At 41.3% G+C, this 21,853-nt stretch overlaps 1 protein-coding gene across 4 annotated transcripts in view; it reads left to right on the top strand.

The window, feature by feature from the left end:
• Positions 1–21,853, top strand: part of Rere (arginine-glutamic acid dipeptide repeats) — a 315,974-nt gene that overhangs the window by 90,193 nt on the left and 203,928 nt on the right. The window lies entirely within an intron of this gene.

Raw genomic sequence — 21,853 nt, 5'->3', positions numbered from 1 at the left:
TTAGTAAAAGCCCTCTGCAGAAAAATGTTATAGTATCCAAGTTTCCTGAGCTGCTAAGTAGTACTGTAAAGTCATTAAGGGCCAAAATACAATCAGATTTTGTAGGTCAAGGAACTTTTCCTTGTGTTGATCATTGAGTGGGAAAGATGTTTTGATATTACTCTGTTCCCTACTCCCCTCTGCCTCATTTTTTGACTGTAGATATTGCTGAATTAGTCAATTTAAAAATTTATTGACAATTTTATTTATTTATTTATTTATTTTAAGAAAAATTAAAATATATTTTATTTATTTGAAAGGTGGGGAATGGGTGCACCAGAGCCTCCAGCCACTGCAAATGAACTCCAGACACATGTGCCCCCTTGTGCATCTGGCTTGTGTGGGTCCTGGGGAATTGAACTGGAGTCCTTTGGCTTTGCAGGCAAATGCCTTAACTGCTAAGCCATCTCTCCAGCCCCCCCCTTTTTTTTTAATTTTTATTAACATTTTCCATGATTATAAAATATATCCCATGGTAATTCCCTCCCTCCCCACCCCACACTTTCCCATTTTATATATGTAAGTAGTGTATTTGCATCACAATCCCTTCCTTTTACTTTTTGTTCCCCTTCCCACTGAACCTCTTCTACTTTGATGTCCTTCCCCCACCCACTTTGGCTTTCAGCTGAATTACTTTAAATCTCTCATTCCAGGCTTACTGTATGGCTGTGACTTGGAAATAGTTGGGTACTGGTATACTAGCATTGCCTGCATAATGTGTGTATCCTAAAACAAATCTTATTTCTGCTGCCAGTAATGTAGATCAATCTAGTTTATCACGTTACTTTAGTTACCTATATAAAGTAAATTGGATAAGAGATGATTCACCCTATTTTAAAAAGCAATACCAGTAGATTTTACTTACTCAAATCATTTGGAGGACAGTGTTAAAAGAAATCCTGTTGAAAATAGTAGAAGAGATTTCCCAGGACAACTTCATGTTGATTCTTAGAGATTTTTCTTCTTTTACTGAAATAAAATTTAATTTTGACTTTCTGAAAGCATTAGTAGAACTGTGCTTTCTACTTTGCCATAGATGTGAGTGTTCTGTGGAGCAGTGAGAGTTAAGTGGAGTGTGACCAGTACTTTGGACTGTGACCCTATCATCAGTAGGATTTCTTACAAGGTATAAATGATAATTGGAGGTTTGCAGTGTAAAGATCCTGAGTTTTGTGCCCCATCCTTTCTTGTCTTACATCTTGGCTTGCTGCCCCTGGAGCCCTCTTTACCTGCAGCAACCAGCCCTCCCTGAGGAGAGGTGACTTCAGCTCTCGCCCTCCCATGAGCCTGCTGTCAGTCATCTCAGGCATCTCCTTTCCTGTTCTGCTTCCAACTTCTAATGATCTCAGTTTGCTAGCCACTCCTTTTTTTTTTTCTTTTTTGTTTGTTTGTTGAGGTAGGGTCTCACTCTAGCCCAGGCTGACCTGGAATTCACTATGGAGTCCCAGGGTGGCCTTGAACTCACAGTAGTTCTCCTTCTTCTGCCTCCCAAGTGCTGGGTTTAAAGGTGTGCGCCACCACGCCCGGCTCTCCTTTTTGGTTTTGTTTGTAATTCTTATTTAAAATCATTTCAGGGTTGGAGAGATGGCTTAGCAGGTAAGCGCTTGCTTGTGAAGCCTAAGGACCCCGGTTCGAGGTTTGATTCCTCAGGACCCACGTTAGCCAGATGCACAAAGGGGCGCACGTGTCTGGAGTTCGTTTGCAGTGGCTGGGGGCCCTGGTGTACCCATTCTCTCCCTCCCCCCCCCCTCTCTCTCCCCCTCTCCCTCCCTCTCTCTCTCTCTTTCTCTCTCAATCTGCCTGTTTCTCTCTTTGTCTGTCACTCTCAAATAAATAAATAATAAATAAAAGATAAAACAAAGAAATTTTAAAAAAATTAAAAAAAATCATTTCAATCTGTTTGTTTTGTTTTTGTTTTTTCAAGGTAGGGTCCCAGTCTATCCTAGGCTGACCTAGAACTCACTCTCAGAACTCACAGAAATCTTCCTACGTTTACCTTCTGAGTGCTGCTAGGATTAAAGGTTTGTGCCACCACACCCGGCGTAATTTCAAACCTGAATAGAAATTGAATGAATGGTGCTGTGACCTTTCTGTATACCTTCCGCACCCCTCCCAACTATGGAGGTGTTAGAAAGCTACACTTTGGTCTTGAAATGGTGGCATGGTTTCAGTCGTGTTGGCAACACTTTTCTAGTTGTGTGATTTAATCTCTCTGAGCCCAAGTTTGTTTACTTGTGAACCCAAAAAGTGGATTAAGTTGTTAAAGATTTAGGCTCAGGAATCTATCTATATTCCTTCTAGGAACTTCGGAGGAGATTCAGGTGGGCAGCTGGCTTTCAGAGAATGGAGGTTGGTCTTCTACCTCACTGACTGGTATCAAAGCACATCTGATCTTCTTTATTTCAGGATGTACTTGAGAATATCATGGATTTGAAAAATTTGCTTTTGTGAGTGCTGAGATGTAGCTCAACTGTACACTTGCCTAGTATGTGTTGAGGTGATAGGTTCAATCCCCAGTGCTGCCCCCTCAAAAAAAACATTAGTTTGTGGTTCTCATATTAATTTCCTTCTTCCCAACCTCCAAACTAAGTGTAATCTTTGTGTTTATGTACCCCTAATTTAGCTGTCAAAGGCAATTTGGAAATTCATTTTAAACTAAACTACAGAATCAATGAAAGACAATACTAGTACTAACTTTGAGTGGGTGATGTTTTTCTTATATGCAATGGCCACTTTTGGGGCTGGAGAGATGATTTTAAGTGCTTGTCACACAAGCAAGTGGAACTGAGTTCGGAACTCTCCTTTAATTTAAAAAAAAAAAAGCTAGGTGTGTATGGGGAGGGGCATTTGTAATCCTAGCACAGAGTGGTGGGGGGTTGGAGACAGGTAGAGCCCTGGGTTTTGCTGGCTAGCTTGTTTAGCCAGATACCTTTGAACTCTATTGAAGTCGTAAACTATATCATCTAAAAAAAAGCCAGATGTGGTGGTGCACGCCTTTAATCCCAGCACTCGGGAGGCAGAGGTAGGAGGATTGCCGTGAGTTCGAGGCCACCCTGAGACTCCATAGTGAATTCCAGGTCAGCCTGGGCTGGAGTCAGACCCTACCTTGAAAAACCAAAAAAAAAAAAGTTGAATTTGTTAAGGAATTTAAGATTCACTTTAAAATGAACCTGGTGTGGTGGTACGTGCCTTTAAACCCAGCAGAGGTAGAAGCAGAGGCAGAGGTAGGAGAAAATCATCATTAATTCGAGGCCACCGTGAGCCAGTGAATTCCAGGTCAGCCTGGAGACCCAGGTTAGAAGCTTTAATAAAACACCCGAGGTGCCAGGCATGGTGGCACATGCTTTTAATCCCAACACTCAGGAGGCAGAGGTAGGAGGATTGCCTTGAGTTTGAGGCCACCCTGAGATTCCACAGTGAATTCCAGGTCAGCCTGGGCTAGAGTGAGACCCTACGTCAGAAAACAAAAACAAAAATGAATAAACAAATAAAAAGAAAGGAAAAGGTTATTGTGTTTTGTCAGTTAAGGAAAAACCAAAATAATAAATAATAAATAAAAAAATAAACAAACACCCGAGGGGCTGGAGAGATGGTAGTTAAGGTGCTTGCCTGTGAAATCTAAGGATCCATGTTTGATTCCTTAGTACCACGTAAGCCAGAGGCACAATGTGGTACATGCATATAAAGTTTGTTTGCAGTGGCTACAGGCCCTGGCACACCCTTTCCCTCTCTCCCTCTCTCAGAAATAAAAATATAGAAAGTTACTTAACAAAAAAAAAAGAAAAAGAAAACACATGAGGGGTGGAGAGATGTCTTAGCCATTAAGCTATTTGCCTGCTGAGCCAAAGGACCCAGGTTTGGATTTCCCAGGACCCACATAAGCCAGATGCGCAAGGAGTTGTTTGCAGTGTCTGGAGGCCTTGGCATTCCTGTTCCTTATTCTTGCCCCCCCCCACCCCCCACCCCCCCCCCACCCCCACCCCCCCCGCGCGCTCTTGCTGGTTCATGCCTTTAATCCTAGTACTCTGGAGGCAGAGGTAGGTGGATAACCATGCTTTAGAGTAAATTCCAGGTCAGTCTCAGCTAGAGTGAGACTGTACCTCCAAAAACAAAACAAACAACAACAAAACACCTGAGCCAGGTATGGTGGCAACATATCTTTAATCCCAGCACTCAGGGGGCAAAGGTAGGATCACCTTGAATTCAAGGCCAGCCTGGGCTAGAACAAGACCCTACCTTGAAAAACAAAAACCAAACAACAAAAAAACCTGAGTCTATCCGAGACATATATTCAGGCCACCACACAAAGTATAGTATTTGCCGAGCATGGTGGCACACAACCTTAATCCCAGCACTTGGGAGGCAGAGGTAGGAGAATTGTTGTGAATTCTAGGCCAGTATGAAAACTACATAGTGAATTCCAGGTCAACCTGGGCCAGAGTGAGACCCTTCCTTGAAAAACCAAAACTAATAATAATAATAATAATAAATAATTTAAAACAACAATATATAATATTCAATAATCAGGAGAAAGTTTGTCAAATGCTAGTCAGAGTTAGTTACTGTGCATATTTTTGTTGTTGGTGGTAGCAGCACACTTAATTGTTACTCTACATAATCAGAAAAAGTTCTGTAGTAACTATAGAAATGATTTCTGAACCTATAGTCTTTTTTTCTAAAAATATATATTTTAATATATTTTATTTATTTATTTGAGAGAGAGAGAACGAGACACACAGAGAGAGACAGAGAGAAGGAGTAAGTGGTTGTGCTGGGGCCTCCAGCCACTGTAAATGAACTCCAGATGCATGCACCCCCTTGTGCATCTGGTTTATGTGTGTCCTGGAGAATCGAACCAGGATCCTTTGGCTTTGCAGGTAAATGGCTTAAATGCTAAGTCATCTCTCTAGCCCTGTAGTCTGTATTTTCAAAAATAGTTTGTTTGTTGCTGGGTGTGGTGGCACACTCCTGTAATCCCAGCACTCAGGAGACAAAGGTAGAATCACTGTGAGTTTGAGGCCACCCTGAGACTACATAGTGAATTCCAGGTCAGCCTGGGTATTGGAAGACCCTGCCTTGAAAAACAAAACAAAACAAAAATTGTTTTTATTCATAGGAGAGAGAGAAAGGTGGGGGTGGGAGTATGTGAAGAATGGTCGTACCAGGGCCTTCAGCCACTGGAAGCAAACTCCACATGCATGTGCTATCTTGTACATCTAGCTTACATGGGTGCTGTGGAAATGAACCTGGATCCTTGGGCTTTGCAGGCAAGCACCTTAACTGGTAAGCCCTGTCTCTAAGCCCCTCCTTTTCTTCTTACAGATGGCAGATGCAGAAATACCTTCTGTTTTTTTTTCTTTTTAACCCTAACCCTAGTAATAACTTCCATATTGTAGACAATTTTTTTAGATAGTCTCATGTAGTCCAGGTTGGTCTCCATTTTCCTTTGTATGTTTTTTTGTTTTTTCAAGGTAGGGTCTTGTTCTAGCCCTTTAGTTAGTAGTGATGCCTTGGATCTATTAAAATATCCACAGATTTTCAGAGATTGACTTGAGTACCATTATGATAATCAGCCTAATTTAGGATATCAACCAGATTTGTTACAATAAAATGGGAAGCTGGGTGTGGTGGCCTCTAATCCCAGTACATGGGAAACCATTGTAGGAGGATTTCTGTGGTTTCCGGGACAGCTAGGGATTATAGGATTCCAGGTCTCCCTGGCTAGAGCAAGACACGACCTTGAAAATTAAAACAAAACAAAAAATTCCAATACCCATTCCTGAATAGGCAAATTTAAAAAGAAAACAAAAACCCATCTCACAATGTTTTATTATCTGAGATTTGCCTCACACAGTGATTTATTTGTAGCATTTTATATTAAAGTCTGTCAGGCCAGTGAATGCTTTTGGATAATTCCCTCCTGTTTTGCAATGCAGTGTTTTGGTTTTTCCAAAGTAAGGTCTCACTTTAGCCCAGGCTGACTTGGATTTCACTCTGTAGCCCCAGGTTGTCCTTGAATTCACAACCATCTTCCTACCTCTGCCTCCCAAGTGCTGGGATTAAAGGCATGTTCCGGGCTCTTATTTAAAAAACAAAAAACAAAAACACCTTAAAGGCTGGAGAGATGGCTTAGTGATTAAGGCGCTTGCCTGTAAAGACTAAGGACCCAAATTCAATTCTCCACACCCCACATAAGCCAGATGCACATGATGGTGCATGCATCTGGAGTTCATTTGCAGTGGCTAGTGGCCCTGGTGTGCCCACTCTCAGTCTCTGTCTCCTTCTATGTATCTCTAATAAATAAAAATAATCTTAAAAAACCCCTTAAGCTCCTATTGTTTTTGAATTTTTTTATTTTTATGAGAGAGAGAAAAAAATGAAAAAAAAATATGAATTGTCATGCCAGGGCCTCAGCTACTGCTGTCCAACTCCAGGTTTGTGCGCATGTGCATGCAACCTTGCACTTGAGTCACCTTGTGTGTATAGCTTATGTGGGTTCTGGAGAGTCAGACACGGGTCCTTATGCTTCACAGGCAAGCACCTTAACTGCTAAGCCATCTCTCCAGTCCTATATTTCTATTTATTTATGAGAAAAAGAGCATGTATATGGCTGTACCAGGCTCTCTTGTCACTGCAAATGGGCCAACTCTGAACACACATGCTACTTCATGCATCTGGCTTTAGGTGGGTGCTAGGGAACTGAACCCAGGCCGGCATGTTTGCAAACAAGTGCCTTGAATCACTGAGCCATCCCCCAGCTCTACAATGCTCTAAATAGATTTATGATTTTCCTTTGCCTAAGTGCCTTTGTATTTTCTTTGTTTGCCTTAGTGGCTTTGTATTTTCTTTGTTAATGGTTGGGAACATATACACCTGTCTGTGTATATGGGCGCAAATGCTTATGCTTGTGAGTGTTCTTTTGTGTGAGCTCAGAAGACAGCCTTGGATGTCGTACTGAGGATTGCTGTCTACATTCTCTGAGACAAGACCTCTCAGTGGCCTGGACCTCACCAAGTAGGCTAGACTAGCCAATGAGCCCTAGTACTTCTCCTGTTTTCACTCCCCAGCTCTGTGATTATTTGCATGTTCCACCATGTCCATTTTCCCATCATCCTGTGGGTCCAGTTCTTCATGCTCGTGGGACAAGTGCTGCACTTACCAAGCCATCTCCCAACCTCCATACTCTCAGACTTTCACCTTGCCTCATTTTGCATTTTGCAATTGTGGAAGCCTGGCTAATATTATTTCAGTGATAGCCTTCACCAACATCGCAGGGTAGTTTTCATTACCCTGGAACCCTGATTAACCAGTTGAGCTTTTCATTTTTGCTTTATGAAGGAAGTTAAGTCAAAAAGAGGTTGGAATGGCTGGACCTCTGATATAGGAATCTACTCCCAGCTACCTGCTGGACCTTGAAGTGAGACTCTCTTTTTTTTTTTTTTTAATTTATTTATTTGAGAGCAACAGACACAGAGAGAAAGACAGATAGAGAGAGATAGAGGGGTGCGTTGTGGAGGGCGGGAGAGATGGCTTGTTGGTTAAGCGCTTGCTTGTGAAGCCTAAGGACTCAGGATCAAGGCTCGATTCCCCAGGACCCACATTAGCAAGATGCACAAGGGGTCGCATGTGTCTGGAGTTCATTTGCAGTGGCTGGAAGCCCTGGTGTGCCATCCCCCTCTCAAATAAATAAGAATTTAAAAAAATAAGAGGGCTCTGGATAGAGCAGTATAACAGTAAAATTCTATCTTAGAACATATAAGGCCCTGGGTTCAACACCTAGTATTGTAGAAAGAAAGGAAGGGAAGGAGGGAAGGAGGGAGAGAGAGAGGTGGGGGGAAGAGAAGAGAAGGAAGGAAAGAAGGACGAAAGAAAAATCTAGAGCTGCAAAGAAGAGCAGCCTACCTACACCGTGCTGCTTTGCCACGCTTGTGCAGACCAAGAGAAGCTGGGCTAGAGGGCCTGCTGTTGGGAATCATGGCTGCCCTTGTCACTGGGTGAAGGTGGAAACCCTCTCTGTGAAGGCAGGTTATTATGATTCTACTTTAGTGTCTCAAAATTGGTGGTATGATGTCGACATTTTTAGTGGAAGTCCTCCCCCCCTACATGAGGTAGGGTCTCACTCTAGCCTAGGCAGACCTGGAATTCCCCATGTAGTCTCAGGGTGGCCTCAAACCCACCTACCTCTTCCTCCAGAGTGCTAGATCAAAGGTGTGCACCACCACACCTGGCATTCTGAGGGCTTTTTTGATTTGGCTCAGTGAAGAGTGAGGTCATGTAGGGTAGGCGGGATTAAGAACATGAGGCAAGGTCAAGACCATTACAAAAATCAGTCTGCTGTCTTAGGCAGCTGCTCAGATTTTAAAGCCATTTCCCTGGTGTAGAAGAAGATTGTTGAGAGGGAAGGCAGACTAATGAGAGGTGGCAGTGGTTTATGTATGTGGCACCCAGCCCAGTGAGTATGCAGCTGCCACTGGAGGCTCTGGTGAGTGTTCAAGCCAAACTTTCCCTGAAGAAGCTGACCTAAGCTGGCTCTGTGCAGGCTCTTTTTGAGCCGTAGACCTCTTATTCATTAGCAGCACCCAAACACCACTGCTTTCTCCAGCTAACACTACCAGCCCCACATCCAGCTGCCTTCCTGATGTTCCCCATCCTGGAGGAGTACCTGTTGGCATCTCTGCCTTCCACAGAAGAACCTATTTTCTCCTCTGTGCGGTCTTCCCTCTTGGTCTGTTCTGTCGTTGTGCTGCGAATGGCTTGCTTCTGGTTCCTGCTAGTGAACAGCTTGGTTGTGAATGATTTATTTATTTTTTTTGCCTAGCCAATCATTGTATTTTATTTTAATTTATTTTTATTTTTTAAAAAAATTTTTTTTGTTTTGTCTTTTTTTTTTAAATTTTTATTAACATTTTCCATGATTATAAAATATATCCCATGGAAATTCCCTCCTTCAACCCCACACTTTCCCATTTGAAATTCCATTCTCCATCATATTACCACTCCATCTCAATCATTGTACTTACATATATACAATATCGACCTATTAAGTACCCTCCTCCCTTACTTTCTCTTCCCTTTATATCTCATTTTTAACTTACTGGCCTCTGCTACTAAGTATTTTCCTTCTCATGCAGAAGCCCAGTCATCTGTAGCTAGGATCCACATATAAGGGAGAACATGTGGCGCTTGGCTTTTTGGGCCAGGGTTATCTCACTTAGTATAGTCCTTTCCAGGTCCATCCATTTTTCTGCAAATTTCATAACTTCATTTTTCGTTACCGCTGAGTAGAACTCCATTGTACAAATTGTGCCACATCTTCATTATCCACTCATCAGTTGAGGGACATCTAGGCTGGTTCCATTTCCCAGCTATTATAAATTGAGCAGCAATAAACATGGTTGAGCACGTACTTCTAAGGAAATGAGATGATCCTTCGGATATATGCCTAGGAGTGCTATAGCTGGGTCATATGGTAGATCAATCTTTAGCTGTTTTAGGAACCTCCATGCTGTTTTCCACAATGGCTGGACCAGATTGCATTCCCACCAGCAGTGTAGAAGGGTTCCTCTTTTTCCACATCCCCACCAACATTTATGATCATTTGTTTTCATGATGGTAGCCAGTCTGACAGGAGTGAGATGGAATCTCAATGTAGTTTTAATCTGCATTTCCCTGATGACTAGTGATGTAGAACATGTTTTTAGATGCTTATATGCCATTCGTATTTCTTCCTTTGAGAACTCTCTATTTAGCTCCATAGTCCATTTTTTGATTGGCTTGTTTGATTCCTTATTATTTAACTTTTTGAGTTCTTTATATATCCTAGATCTTAATCCTCTATCAGATACATAGCTGGCGAGGATTTTTTCCCATTCTGAAGGTTGCCTCTTTGCTTTTTTCACTGTGTCCTTTGCAGTGCAAAATCTTTGTAATTTCATGAGGTCCCAGTGATTAATCTGTGGTTTTATTGCCTGAGCAATTGGGGTTGTATTCAGAAAGTCGTTGCCAAGACCAATATGTTGAAGGGTTTCCCCTACTTTTTCCTCTAGCAGTTTCAGAGTTTCAGGTCTGATGTTAAGGTCTTTAATCCATTTGGACTTAATTCTTGTGCATGGCGAGAGAGAAGAATCTATTTTCATCCTTCTACAGATATATATCCAGTTTTCCCAACACCATTTGCTGAAGAAAGCATTTGACAAAATCCAACATCCCTTCATGATAAAAGTCCTACAGAGACTGGGAATAGAAGGAACGTATTTCAATATAATAAAGGCTATTTATGACAAGCCTACAGCCAACATATTACTAAATGGGGAAAAACTGGAAGCTTTTCCACTAAAATCAGGAACAAGACAAGGGTGTCCACTGTCCCCACTTTTATTTAATATAGTTTTGGAAGTCTTAGCCATAGCAATAAGGCAAGAGACACACATAAAAGGGCTACAAATTGGAAAGGAAGAGATCAAGTTATCATTATTTACAGATGACATGATTCTATACATAAAGGACCCTAAAGACTCTATTAGCAAACTGTTAGAGCTGATCAAAACCTACAGCAATGTAGCAGGATACAAAATAAATACACAGAAATCAGTAGCCTTCATATATGCTAACAACAAAAACACAGAGGATGAAATCAGAGAATCACTCCCATTCAAAATTGTATCAAAAAAAATAAAGTACCTTGGAATAAACCTAACCAATGAAGTAAAGAATCTCTACAATGAGAACTTGAAAACACTCAAGCGAGAAATTGCAGAAGACACTAGAAAGTGGAGAAACATCCCTTGTTCCTGAATTGGAAGAATCAATATTGTGAAAATGGCAATCTTACCAAAAGCAATCTACACATTTAATGCAATCCCTATCAAAATTCCAAAGGCATTCATGGAAAAAAAAAAACCACAATCCAAAAATTCATTTGGAATCACAAAAAACCTAGAATATCTAACATAATACTGAGCAACAAAAATAAGGCTGGTGTTATCACCATACCTGATTTTAATAGATTTTGTATGTATATGTATTTTAACATTGAACTAAACCTCAAAATTGAATTATCATTCATCTTCATGAGCTAACATGAATTAGTTTCTTGCAAATATGATTAAATTTAATTCCTGTACGATAATGTGGAAAAGATGAGGGCCGGATGTGGTGGCACATGCCTTTAGTCTCAGCACTTGGGAGGCAGAGATAGGAGGATCACTGTGAGTTTAAGGCCACCCAGAGACTACATACTGAATTTCAGGTCAGTCTGGACTAAAGTGAGACTCTACCTTGAAAAATAAAATAAAAGAAAATGAATGGAACAAAAGGCCTTGATGGCCCATGTTGCAGACAGCATCAGGTTCACTGATATGAACTTCAAGACCAGGCACAATTATGGAGGAAAGATATTTATTGAAACTTACAAATCTGGAGAAAGTTCCATAACTGGCCTGCCTTCACAGGATCAAGCAGAGAGAGAGAAGCACAAGCCAGAAAGCCACACAGCACAGCACACTTCAAGAACTCCAGCTAGGCACACTTTTCATATCTTTAGATGGAAACCTGAAACCCATTACCACACCTTAAAATCTACCAAGTGACACTGCCTCCAGCCAGGTGGCTGCAGATGCAAACTACAAACAATAAAAAACTGAGTATATTGGGGGGTCATCTATTCAAACTACCACAGCCCAGGTTTAGTTCCCCAATACCCATGTAAAGCCACATGCACAAGGTGGCACATACATCTGAAGTTCATTTATAGTGGCAAGAGGCCTAGGGCACCCATATTCACTCTGTGGGTGTGTGTCTCAAATAAATAAAATATTTAGAATGTTTGAAACTAGCATGAATCTCTTTGGATATTACATGAAATACATATAGGGTAAAAGTCTTTAGCAAGAATTTTTACTTTCATAATTTTTATTATTTATTTGACAGAGGAGAGAGGGGGAGAGAGAGCTGTGCACCAGGGTCTCCAGCCACTGCAAATGAATTCCAGACACTTGTGCATCGGGCTAATGTGGGTCCTAGGGAATCAAACCTGGGTCCTTTGGCTTTGCAGGCTTTAACTGCTAAACCATCCTTCCAGCCTCATTAGCAAGAATTTTAAAGACATGCTTATAAGAATGAAAGACATGGGCATGGTAGCAGATACCTATAATCCCAGCACTTACAAGATAGAGGTATAAGAACCTTGTATTTAAGGGCAAACTTGGCTATCTGGTGAGGTCCTGCCTCAAAATAACAAGAACCAGGTGTGGTGGCACATGCTTGTAATATCAATAAGAGGACCAGGAGTTGAAGGCCATTTTCCAACATTCAGTGAATTTGAGTCCGTCCTGGGCTACATGAGACATGTTTCAAAACAAAGAACAATGGGCTGGAGAGATGGCTTAGCGGTTAAGCGCTTGCCTGTGAAACCTAAGGACCCCGGTTCGAGGCTCGGTTCCCCAGGTCCCACGTTAGCCAGATGCACAAGGGGGCGCACGCGTCTGGAGTTCGTTTGCAGAGGCTGGAAGCCCTGGCGTGCCCATTCTCTCTCTCTTCCTCTATCTGTCTTTCTCTCTGTGTCTGTCGCTCTCAAATAAATAAATAAATAAATAAATTTAAAAAAACAAAGAACAAAAGGAAGGATAAAAACCACAGGCAACAGTTGTAATTTATTTGAATTTTTGGTTTTGAAATCTTTTTTGTCCATTTCCATTAAGCTGGGAATGTTGTTACTATGGATATAATACCTGAACATAATTTTTTCCTACCATTAAATGTTTTTTTCCCTTTTATGTGTATTAAATCAAAATTTCTTTACTCCTCACATTATATAGCATTTGTTTCGAGCACTCTGTGAAGAACAGATTTTTTAAAAAATGGATTGAGCTGAATAGATGGTTCAGCAGTTGAGAGTACTTCTTGTACAAGTGGGAGGGCCTGAGGAGCCCTGAGGTTCATCTCCAGTACCCACAGAGACATGTGGGTGTGAGCATTTGTCTGTAATCCCTGCCCTGTAGTGGAGCAGAGACCTGAGAATTGCTGGAGCTTGTGAATTCCACGTCAGGCTGGGCTAGAGCGAGACCCTAAAGAGCTACATCTTTTTGTTTGTTTGTTTGTTCTTATTTATTTGAGATTGACAAGTGTGGGGGGAATATGAAGGGGCATGCCAGATCCTTCAGCCATTGCAAAGGAACTCCAGATGCATGCGCCCCCTTGTGCATCTGGCTTATGTGGGTCCTAGGGAATCGAGCCTCGAACCGGGGTCTTTAGGCTTCACAGGGAAGCGCTTAGCTGCTAAGCCATCTCTCCAGCCCCAAGAGTGACATCTTTAAGAGAGGATCTGAATTCTTTTCCTCAGTGGGTGCAGATATTAGCAAGATTTGTTTAAGTAGGCATCCTTAAGGGAGCATGTGGGCATGGCAGGCATGCTTTGTATAGAACTCAGAAGTGATGCAACTACCAGTATGGTTAAGCCAGACGTTTCAGGGCATTTGGAGTTGCCTCAGGTAGATATGGGACAGTAGAACAGAGAGAAACATGTGTTCTAGTTGAGAAATATATACCTCTGATTCTTGTTAGTTTTCAACGGTACTTGTCTTCTGCTCTTCTCGTCAAGTGCACAGGTGTGTTAGTCACAGTGAATGGATTTGAAGGGCAGGGCGTTGACATGGGCTGGGTCGGGTCTATTAATTGTCTGGGTAGGTAGCTTTGCACTGAAAAAGGGAGATGGTGGTTGGATTTTCATTAAAAGATATAAATTGACATTCCATTTTTATTTTTATCTAACAAGCTGGTAGAGCTTATTATTTGCTGCTCACTAGTCAGAGATCCGGTGTCCATGAATGGTTAGTGGCTTCTGGGAAGGTCAAGGCTTTCTGACCATCTTTCTCTTGACCATTTTGTTAGAATATATAACCTTTTCACTGTTTTTATCAGAGAAAAGTCTTTTCACAGTGCCGGGTTATTCACAGAGGAGCACATACCTTGTCTGCTAACTTAGGTGGCTTGATCTTTACTTCTTTGTTGCCTCGAGAAGGTTGGGTTGAGACAAGATACAGTGGACCCGAGGGCAAGGCCACAGAAATCTCTTGCAGTTCTCTTTAGAGACTTGGTAGGAAAAGGTCCGTGACTTTCTTCCACATGCCGCACACACATATTTGGAAAGTTCATGCTCAGGTTTTAACATCTGAAGTATCTGAATAAACCTTCATGCATTGTGGGCTGACAGAGCCATGCAGTCAAGTTAGGAGAGTTTACAGAGTAATTGGTTGGCATCCCTTTTTACTCAGCGGTTTTTCAGATGTTTCTGGAAAAAGAAAGCACTAGAGGATTCTTGATGAGCCCAGGCATGCCGTATCTTAGAGGGGAGCAGCAACTGCCCGTCCACACAGCTTGAGGAGGCTGCAAGGATGTGCAGTGAAGTTAATCTCACTGTTAAAGTGGAGGACATAGAGTCTGAGGACAGGTAGCTTTTCCACAATGACTGCCTTCGTGTCTCCTTTCTAAGTGTGCATTTAAAAATCTCCAGTTCCACTTTGCAGAGCTGAAAGGCATCCATCATTTATCCATATTTCCCAGTGGCCTTGTTCCAGGCAGAGTTCCAAATCAAACATGACCTGTAGGCTGCACAAGGGGGCATTTCTCCTCTCCTCAGGTCATCTCTGGGCTCTGCTTAATTTTATATAGCTCCATAAAATTTGTTTCATGACTTAATTTACCTCTCCAAGTATGATTTGAAACTCTTAACGATGAAAACCCTCAGCTGGGTGTGGTAGCACATGCCTTTAATCCCAGTGCTGTAAGCGAGGATGGAGGCAGAGATAGGAGGATCACTGATTTCAAGGCCAGCCTGGGATAAGAGTGAGTTCCAGGTCATTCTGGGCTAGAGTGAAACCCTACCTTGAAAAAGAAAACAAAAGGGCCAGGTGTGGTGGCACATGTCTGCCTTTAATCAGCACTCAGGAGGCAGAGGTAGGAGGATGAGCATGAATTCAAGGCCACCCTGAGACTACATAGTGGTTTCTAGGTCAGCCTGAGCTAGAGTGAAACCCTACCCTGAAAAACAAAACAAAAAACAAAAAAGGGAGGAAGGAGGAAGGAAACAAAGACAAAAGGGGTGGGTGCTAGAAAGATGACTCAGCATGTAGGGCCCTTGCCTGAAAAACCTAATGACCTGGGTTCAGTTCCCCAGTACCCACATAGAGCCAGGTACACAAAGTGGTGCATGTGTCTGGAATACACATTTGCAGTGGTTGGAGGCCCTGGCTCACCCATTTTTTTCTGTCTCTTGTCTCTCTGCTTGGAGAGAGAGAGAGGGAGGGAGGGAGGGAGGGAGGGAGGGGGGGAGGGAGGGGGAGGGCGAGCATGTGCGCGCGCACAACAGCAAGAAAAAGTGAATAAAATACGGCCTCTGCACTCAGTGGTCACAGATGAGTAGGAAAACTGAGACATGTATGTCATCTCACACACTGCATGCTCCACAGAGAAGATGGCAGGAAGGCAAGGGTACCCAAAGGTCTTGTTTATGAGAGGAGGATTAAAGGGTTGAAAGGATTTTTGACTGAAGAGCAGCCATTCTTTTTAGATAAGGATGGAGGTAGATTATTTTTATGAGAATATTGGGGTTTAGCTTAGTTTGGTGAAGTGAATATGCAAAGATGGAACTGCCAGGGGAGTTCTAAAAGCAGAGAAAGTAGATCTTGTTTATTTATTGCTGGGAACATGGGTGACCTGTTTATTTATTTATTTATTGTTTTTTTGAGGTAGGGTCTCAATCTAGCCCAGGTTGACCTGGAATTCACAATGGAGTCTCAGGGTGACCTCGAACTCATGGTGATCCTCCTACCTCTCCCTCCCAATGCTGGGATTAAAGGCGTGTACCACCACGCCAGGATAATGATGTCATGATCTTTTCCTCCTATTATGATGGTCTTATGTAGGTAGTGTCAGTCCCTGTGAGGTCATGGATATTCAGGCCATTTTGTGTCTGAGGGGAGCATTTTGTAAGGAGTCCTACCCTTCCCTTGGCTCTGACATTCTTTCCGCCATCTCTTCTGCAATAGACCCTGAGCCTTGGAAGGTGTGATAGAGATTTTGCAAGTGCTGAGCACTCCTGTCATTTCTGTCCAGCACCATGATACCTTCTGAGTCATACCCAGGTCACTGCCATCTGAAGAAAGAAGATTCTCTACCAAAAGTGAAAGTAGCATTAATATAAGGGTATGAACATTAAGACATGTGCTTACTGGGCAGTTTCATGGGCATAGTAGCCAGACAGCAACAGATGTTATACCCCTAGAGCTCATGACTACTCCTATTGTAGGTTTTTAGTATCAGGGATGTATTCCATCCCATGGAGCAGGCCTCCAGTCCAATTAGAGGGCAGTTGGTTCCCACCATGACAGACGTGCCACTATTACACCTGTTGGCTCATTTGGCCTGGCTGGCCCAATATAAGGCTTGCAGTGTCCACTGTTGAGTATTTTCCCTGATGATTTCTCTCTCCCATTGAACTGCATACTGAATGGCTTCTTCCACCTTTCTGTCAGCTAGTCTACATGGAGGAGGTTATCAGCTCAGTTCCAGCAGGATTTCTCAGTGACCTTGCAGCCCAATATGTGGAATCTTCAGCAGTATGGTTTTACATCTATTCCTGGTGGGAAATCAGGGACCTGCCTGGCCAACAACTCACTGGAAAGTATCCCATCCCTGACAGTGAAAATTTTCTAGCAACAATCTATGGCTCCTTAGTGTTCCATTGTCCAAAAAAGTAGGATTCCATATGATTTATTTATATCTTCTTAGATTTTGATTAGTCCTCCCTCCACCTTTACTTTACTCAATCTCGTCCCCTGACCTCACTTGGGCTTTTTCACCCCCATTAATCTATTCTTCTATTTACATATATACAATACCATCCTATTAAGTACCCCTCTCTGTTCCTTTTCTTTTTTCTTTTTCCTTTTCTTTTCTTTTCTTTTCTTTTCTTTTCTTTTCTTTTCTTTTCTTTTCTTTTCTTTTCTTTTCTGTTCTGTTCTGTTCTGTTCTGTTCTGTTCTGTTCTGTTCTTTTCTTTTCTTTTCTTTTCTTTTCTTTTCTTTTCTTTTCTTTTCTTTTCTTTTCTTTTCTTTTCTTTTCTTTTCTTTTCTTTTCTTTTCTTTTCTTTTCTTTTCTTTTCTTTTCTTTTCTTTTCTTTTCTTTTCTTTCTTTTTTTTTTGGTTAGAAATGACACAAGGCTGGCTTCCACTTTGGACCTTTCTGCCTCATCTTCCCGAGCAGCAGGGATTACATGTCTGCCACCATTCCTTGTCCAGTCTCCCTCTCACTTCCATCCTGCCACTTTATGGAGCTGTTTTTTTTTTTTTTTAAAAAAATGTTTATTTATTTATTTGACAGAGAGAGGGGGAAGAGAGAGAGAGAGAGAAAATGGGCATGCCAGGGCATCCAGTTACTGCAGACAAATTCCAGATACGTGTGCTACCTTGTGCTTCTGGGTGACATGGGTCCTAGGGAATTGAACCTTGTTCCTTTGGCTTTGCAGGCAAATGCCTTAACCACTAAGCCATCCCTCCATCCCTGTGAAGCCTAATTATACTTTACATTTCTTTTTATGTTTTCAGACAGAATTTCATGAAATAGCTCAAGCTAGCCTCAAACTTGAGATCTTTTGTAATTCCCAATGCTAGATTACTATAGTGTACTACCATACTTAGCTATGATTTTTTCTTTCCCTCATTATCATTTGTGTTTCTTCTTTAGTTAATTAATTGTCATGGTAAGTATGCTTTCGCCACAACACATGTACACATGTACAAAGAGCTCAAAGGACAACTTTGGGGTCAGCTTTCACTTTCCATTTCATTTTGAGGCAGGATCTCTCAGGAGGCAGAAGTAGGAGGATAGCTTGAGTTTGAAGCCAGCCTGGGACTACACAGAGTGCCATGTCAGCCTGGGCTAGAGTGACAACCTTCCTCAAAAACAATGCAGATTAGCAAACTTTCTATATTTTAATAATGTAAATCTTAGGGTGGGTTGGGTGGGTGAGGAACTAGCTTCAGTGTATAGAAACAGTTATTCCCTGATTCTATGGGTTGTGGTTAGAGAAAGACTTTACATTTGGTATTAAAAGTTGTCTTTTAGACTTAAGCAAAAATGTTTTGGGTACTGGGGTAATTATACTGCTCCCCCTCTTCCCTTCCCCCTTTTTTGTTTTTTTGAACCAGGATCTCACTGTAGCCTAGAATGACTTGGAACTCACTGTGTTCCTTAAACTGGTTATCCTTCTTCTTCAATCTCCCAAATGCTGGGATTGAGGGCCACCATGCCTGACTCACTTTTTTGTTTTGTTTTTTTTGAGGTAGGGTCTCACTAGCCCAGACTGACCTAGTATTCACTATGTAGTCTCAGGGTGGTCTTGAACTCACAGTGATCCTCCTACTTCTGCCTCCCAAGTGCTGGGATTAAAGGCATGTGCCACCACGCCCGGCTTTGACTCACTTTTTAAAATACTTATTTATTTATGAGTGAGTGAGCTAGAAAGAGAATATGGAGTGCCAGGGCCTCTTGCCATTGTAGGTAACTCTAGATGCATGGATACTTTATGTGTCTGGTTTTACATGGGTATTAGGGAATCAAATCTAAATGGCAGCTTTGCTAGCAAATGTCTTTAACCCTGAGCCCTCCCCAGCCCATCATTTCAGTTTTTCATTGCTATTCATTTAGTCACTCATTCCCTTTAGCAAATGTCTGTGATGGGCCAGAAATTGTTTTAGCTCCTAGAATAGCTAGTAACAAAACTGATAATGTTGCTGCCCTGTGGATCTTATGTTTACTTGAGGTCCCCTGTGGAGGTTCAGACTGTTAATAAACAACTGTTACCTTGTGAAAGATGTTGCCTAGTGTGGTGGGAGCCTCTGAATGTTTACACAGTTAACAATACTTTTAATGACATGTACATTTTTAGACAGAAAGCTCAGAAAGGGTTAATAATCTAGATTGTGGGCTGGAGAGATGACTCAGCAGTTAAAGGTGCTTGTTTATAAAGTCTGATGGTCTGGTTTGATTTCCTAGCACCCATGTAAAGCCAGATGCATAAAGTGCATGCATCTGAAGTTCGGTAACAGTAGCAAGTGGCCCTGATGCACCAGTATCCTCCCACCTTCCCTCTGTCTCTGTGTCAAATAAATTATTTTTAAAAAAGATGGGGAAGGGGGGCTGAAGAGATGGTTCAGTGGTTAAGGTGCTTGACTGCAAAATCTAGTGACCTGGGTTTGATTCTCCAGTACCCATGTAAAGCCAGGTGCAAAAGTGGCCCATGCACATTGAGTTTCTAACGCTGAATTCATTCCCTCCCTCCCTCCTTTTTTTTTTTTTTTTTTTTTAAGGTATGTCTCTAGCCCAGGCTGACCTGGAATTCAATCTTTAGGGTGGTTTTGAACTCACAACAATCCTTTTACCTCTGCCTCCCCAGTGCTGAGATTAAAGGTGTGAGTCACTACACCTGGCTGAAAAATATTTATTTTCTAAAAAAAGAATCTATACCCTACCCTAATTTAAAATGTAACGCAAAAAATAAAAATAAAAATAAATGTAACCCAGCCTGTGCTACATGAGACTGTCACAAAAGAAAACAAGAGTTGAAACAGATGGCTCAGCTACCAGATACTAATCTCTATATAAACACAGGTATTAGACTTTATTAAATTCCCTCAGCAGGTATTCTACTGTTTCCTCTTCTGTGTGATCAGATTAAATTTTCATGGGCATTGTTTCATTGTGTGTCTCAACAAGCATTTACTGACAATTAGAATTCCAACATTTGCTCTTGTTAACCTGTTTAACTTTGGTGGAGCTTGAAAAATGATTTATTTTTTTTCTTTCCACAATTTTTATTAACATTTTCCATGATTATAAAAAAATCCCATGGTAATGCCCCCCCCCCCACTTTCCCCTTTGAAATTCCATTCTCCATCATATTACCTCCCCATCTCAATCATTGTACTTACATATATACAATACCAACCTATTAAGTATCCTCCTCCCTTACTTTCTCTTCCCTTTATATCTCTTTTTAACTTCCTGACCTCTGCTACTAAGTCTTTTCCTTCTCATGCAGAAGCCCAATTATCTGTAGCTAGGATCCACATTTGAGGGTGAACATGTGGTGCTTAGCTTTCTGGGCCTGGGTTATCTCACTTAGTATAATCCTTTCCAGGTCCATCCATTTTTCTGCAAATTTCATAACTTCAGTTTTCTTCACCATTGTGGTTGTATTCAGAAAGTCTTTGACAAGACAAATAGGTTGAAGGGTTTCCCCTACTTTTTGCTCTAGTAGTTTCAGAGTTTCAGGTCTGATGTTAAGGTCTTTAATCCATTTGGACTTAAATCTTGTGCATGGAGAGAGAGAAGAATCTATTTTCATCCTTCTACAGATATATATCCAGTTTTCCCAACACCATTTGCTGAAGAGGCTGTTTTTTCTCCAATGAGTATTTTTGGCACTTTTATCGAGTATCAGGTGGCTATAGCTACCTGGACTTACATCTGGGTCCTCTATTCTGTTCCACTGATCTACGTGTTTGTTTTTGTGCCAGTACCACACTGTTTTTGTTACTATGGCTCTGTAGTATAGGTCAAAATCAGGTATGGTTATACCACCAGCCTTACTTTTGTTGCTCAGTATTATTTTAGATATCCTACTTTTTTTGTGATTCCAAATGAATTTTTGGATTTTTTTTTATTTCCATGAAGAATGCCTTTGGAATTTTGATAGGGATTGCATTAAATGTGTAGATTGCTTTTGGTAAGATTGCCATTTTCACAATATTGATTCTTCCAATTCAGGAACAAGGGGTGTTTCTCCACTTTCTAGTGTCTTCTGCAATTTCTCGCTTGAGTGTTTTCAAGTTCTCATTGTAGAGATTCTTTACTTCATTGGTTAGGTTTATTCCAAGGTACTTTATTTTTTTTGATGCAATTGTGAATGGGAGTGATTCTCTGATTTCATCCTCTGTGTGTTTGTTTTTAGCATATATGAAGGCTACTGATTTCTGTGTATTTATTTTGCATCCTGCTACATGGCTGTAGTTTTTTATCAGCTCTAACAGTTTGCTAGTAGAGTCTTTAGGGTCCTTTATGTATAGAATCATGTCATCTGCTAATAATGATAGCTTGATCTCTTCCTTTCCAATTTGTAGCCCTTTTATGTGTGTCTCTTGCCTTATTGCTATGGCTAAGACTTCCAAAACTATATTAAATAAAAGTGGGGACAGTGGACACCCTTGTCTTATTCCTGATTTTAGTGGAAAAGCTTCCAGTTTTTCCCCATTTAGTAATATGTTGGGTATAGGCTTGTCATAAATAGCTTTTATTATATTGAGATATGTTCCTTCTATTCCCAGTCTCTGTAGGACTTTTATCATAAAGGGTTGTTGGATTTTGTCAAACGCTTTCTCTGCATCTAATGAGATGATCATGTGATTTTTGTCCTTCAACCCATTTATATAATGTATTACATTTATAGATTTGCGTATATTGAACCATCCCTGCATCTCTGGGATAAAGCCTACTTGGTCAGGGTGAATGATCTTTTTTGATACATTCTTGTATTCTGTTTGCCAATATTTTGTTGAGAATTTTTGCATCTATGTTCATGAGGGAGATTGGTCTGTAATTTTCTTTTTTTGTTCTATCTTTGCCTGGCTTTGGTATCAGGGTGATGCTGGCTTCATAGAAGGAGTTTGGTAGAATTCCTTCTTTTTCTATTTCCTGGAAAAGCTGAAGAAGCAATGGTGTTAGCTCTTCCTTGAAGGTCTGGTAAAATTCAGCAGTGAATC

Source organism: Jaculus jaculus, chromosome 5, assembly GCF_020740685.1.
Source record: "Jaculus jaculus isolate mJacJac1 chromosome 5, mJacJac1.mat.Y.cur, whole genome shotgun sequence".
NCBI classification, from domain to species: Eukaryota; Metazoa; Chordata; class Mammalia; order Rodentia; family Dipodidae; genus Jaculus; species Jaculus jaculus.
The sequence above is the reverse complement of the archived record's forward strand: the minus strand, read 5'-3'. Positions and strand labels throughout refer to the sequence as shown.